This window comes from Nannospalax galili, unplaced genomic scaffold, assembly GCF_000622305.1.
Source record: "Nannospalax galili isolate Female #2095 unplaced genomic scaffold, S.galili_v1.0 scaffold235, whole genome shotgun sequence".
Lineage (NCBI taxonomy): Eukaryota > Metazoa > Chordata > Mammalia > Rodentia > Spalacidae > Nannospalax > Nannospalax galili.
In genome coordinates this window covers 3,610,657-3,614,705 of record NW_008338118.1, presented here as the reverse complement: position 1 = coordinate 3,614,705, position 4,049 = coordinate 3,610,657, and the positions used below count along the sequence as shown (strand labels likewise).

At 37.0% G+C, this 4,049-nt stretch overlaps 1 pseudogene; it reads right to left on the bottom strand.

Annotated features, from left to right (window-relative positions):
* Positions 1-3,067: 3,067 nt before the first annotated feature.
* On the bottom strand, positions 3,068-3,648 carry LOC103734057 (annotated as a pseudogene).
* Between the last annotated feature and the right edge of the window lie 401 nt (positions 3,649-4,049).

The following is a 4,049-nucleotide window of genomic DNA, read 5'->3' as shown; positions in this document are numbered from 1 at the left end:
TTTTAACTGACAGATAGAAATTGTTTACGTTTATGGTATATAACATGTTTTAAAATATGTACACCTTGTGGAAAGGATAAATTAAGCTAAATATTACATATATTACTTTACATATTTATTTATTGTGAAAATGATTAAACCTTAACAATTTTAAATATACAATTGTTATTAATGATAATAATTTTATACAAAATAGCTCTTAAACTTATCTTTCCTACCTGAAAACTTTTATCTTTTGACAAACATGTCCACAATCCCCACCTTCTAAGTACTTAGATTCCATGTTTAAAGGTTTATTTTTATTCTTTGTAATTATGTGTGTGTGTTTATGTGTATGGGTATATGCAGATATGTGCAATTTCATATGGAGGTCAGAAGAAGGCAACAGCTTCCCTGGACCTAGAGTTACAGGTAGTTGTTGGCTGTTGACAGGGGTGATGGTAACTGAACTCGGACCCTCTATTAGGGTAGTAAGCACTCTTATCTTCTGAGCCATCTTCTTAGCCCCCAGATTCCATGTTTAATTGAGGTCATGCAATATTCATCATCCTGAGCCCAGGTTGACTGTCTTCCAGGTTCATTCATGTTGAAGCAAAAGAGAGCATTTTCTTCTTCATTTTTAAAGGAAGATTCAATTTTTGAAAATAGTCAAATTAAAAGAAAAAACTGCTAAAATATACAAGTATGACCTGACAATATTAGAATTTTATTTTCAGTGTCTTCTAAAGGTTCTACTAAAACAGCTCAAATAAGAGCAGACTACAGGCTGCTGGAGGCAGTATTCAACCTCAGTTAAGGGCGTTAACATTAAACCTGGGCATAGCTTAATTGTGTGACCTAAGTGAATGTAAGTTTTCTCACCTTTAAACAAGGATAATAATTTCTGCTTCAAAATGTTCATTATTGTCCATTATATGAATAGAGAATAGTGCTTGCCCACAGTGAAGATCTGCTGGAGTTTTAAAGTGTCTATTACTCTGTAATCTCATTTCATATTTGTTGATGAACCTCTCAACTTTCATGTGTGATCATCGTAATTTGACTGTTAGCATTGTTTTAACATACCTACTTAAAATTCATCACATTTCACCAGCGTTTTATTTCTATGAAAAACCTGTTATTAGCAAATGATATTAGTCTAATGAGTTACAGTTAACAAAATGTCAGGTGATTCCTCCTGTGAAATCAAACTAAATTGCAGATGTTAATGAAGAGTCTTCTGTGGCCTCAAGGTTAGGAAAGTCTGCGAGAAAAGAAAATATTAAACACACATGATTAAATAAAATGTCTTCATTGAGCAAATGGTAACCTCACACAGAGATAGTAATGAGCCCAGGGTCTGATCCACATTATAAGAGAACAGGTGGCACATGCATGATTTGCAAGAGAAAAGTAAATGTGTCGCATGGCCAGTTGTTACTATTTATAGAGTTCCCTCTTTGTCATGCATGAAAGGTTTGCATCACATATTTTTTCACTGGTAAAACTGCAAAAGGCTAATATTTTTCAAAATCTTCTGACTGAAACACAAACATACATAGATGATAGATAGATAGATAGATGATAGATAGATAGATAGATAGATAGATAGATAGATGGTAGATAGATGATAGATGATTGATAGATATATGGATAGATAGATAGATAGATAGATAGATAGATAGATAGATAGATAGTCAGACAGATAGGTAAAGATGATACTTCATTATAATATTTTATCCACAGAACTCTAGTTCAAATATCAGAAACATACACATAGTCACTGATCTCTGGTCACTGATCTCTGGTACTGGCTTCCATATCCCCTCATGGGGGGGACATGGCTAATGAGTTATGTCTCAGGGAATTTTCCAGCTTGAACCATACACCGATTTGGAATAGAAGGGAGAGCTAATCATCTGGTTTTCCCATACTCCTATGTGGTGACAGGAGGTACATTTGCTGAAGAAATCATGTTCGCTATGTCAGAACACCAGTGCCGTGGGTAGAATTCTGGTGTGCCAAGGTATGAACCTGTAGGCCTGCCATCTCGTGAGCTTTGTACTTTTTGTTTTCTTCTGTTGTGTTCTTTATGGGGTTCCCTTAAAAGCTGTAATAAAAATATATCTTCATGTCAGAATCACATCAGGGAGCAGGTGGCTCGGGCTGAGTACCAATGAAATATTATTTCAGTGTAAGGAAACAAAAACTTGACTGGCTAGAAAAATGTCTGATTCTTTCTAAAAATCAAAATTCACTGTGAGCTTTTGCTTCATAATGTAGCCAAGACAAAAATCAGGCAGCCTCTACCATTCCCACTATTCACAGAGCACCCCTTCCTGTCTCCCTCCACATGGATAAATGTCTTCAGAGCCTAAAAGTTGTCACATCTATGACCTGGTTTAGGTAACAACTTCCTTGTGGTCCAAACTTGATTAAGATCACCTACTGTGATGCTAGGAGATGAAGGCCCTCACTGAAAACGGTAAGAGCTGGAGCAGAGAGAGGCTGTTACACTGATCCTGATGACAAGAGGAAACTTCAGCACTGAAGTCAACAATCTCCAAAAATTTATATCACTGTGGTCTTCAAAACCCTTATGCACCTTTTTCTAATCAAGAAATCAGTGACAGGAGAATGCTGACCTGCATTACCATCAATTCAATCTTTTTAAAAGCAGTGGAGATATTTTAAAAATACAAAACACATTTCACCATAGGTTTCTAGGAACAGACCACAGCCACAGAAATAGTTTCCATAGGTGGTTCGTTCTAAAATCTATCTCAAGAAAAAAGGCAGCCAGCTCTCACAAGGCAATGACATGCTCTGCCAAAAATATTTTGTTTTCCTAAAGTTGTATGTTGTCTTCAAGTACAACTAAATTCCACCTGGTGTCTGTTCCTTTTCTGTCAGCAAAAAGAATGTTGCTGTTGTTGTTTTTTTTTAAACCCCAAAATGAATAATCCCCGTGCAGAATGAAGGTAGAGTTTCAGCTGGCTGTTTTCTGTAATTCAGAACACAGATGAAATCGAAAGGTCTGCAGCGGTCTGTACATTCACTCGAATCTTTCTAAGGTCCTTCGCTCAGCTCACGTGAACTCATCAGGAGCAGTGCCATCTTCATTTGAAGGCATGTTTTCAGCTTTCGTTGGTGACAAATACCTCCTGAGCTCATCCACTTCCCTTTTCCTCTTCATTTCTTCTCTTTTTCCTTTTCCTTTTCATTTCCTGAATTTGGGCTTTTGTTCCTCGTTCTTCTCATCGTGGTCTCTGCCTCTTTCTCTGCTGCCGGGTCTGGGAACCACTCCAATTTGGTCTTTTCTAATCAGATCAAGATTTTATTCACTTTCTTCTCCAATGTCACAATTTTTACTTCCTTCTGCCTGCGAAAACAGCTCTGCCCCACATTCATGTCAGCTGTTTTCTTCAGGTTAGACCACGGTGTGCTAACCACATTAAGGCTGTTCATCTTGCAGACTTGAATGCTATTGGCTTTCACAAGATGGGCACAGTCCCTCGGCACCTCCCTTGGGTTGTCTTCTGTCTTCCTTGCTTATGTAATCTCAGGTATACTTGATCTGAAGAGTTTGTCTACATGAATCCAAATATCTTCAGATCAGCCATACTTTATTAGATCTCCATCACTGGTGCTAGGGAAACAGAACACCATGATCCTGCCCCAGGAATGGTGATTCCTGCTCAAATTGCGAAGCTCAGGGTAGCACCAACCACAAATATATTACTTATATTTACACTTCATCTAAACACTTGAAATAACATTCATCTTAGAAACTAAAGGTTCTTACTGTAAGCTTAATTTCTAGTAGAACTTCATCTAAAATGGCATACTTTACATTTTTTAGCTACTCCTAAAAATACATTCTTCCCTAAACCCAAGGTTTTCTCATCCTAAAACTTTTAAAACACTACAGGTTTATTCACTGTTCACCATTAAGCTGATATCACATTACAGAAAATTCCAAAAAAGTGTGCACTGTTCCTGTACACTACAATGAGCACTGATACAGTGTTTGTTATTTTTGGTTTCTATTCATACAAATATGCTGTTAT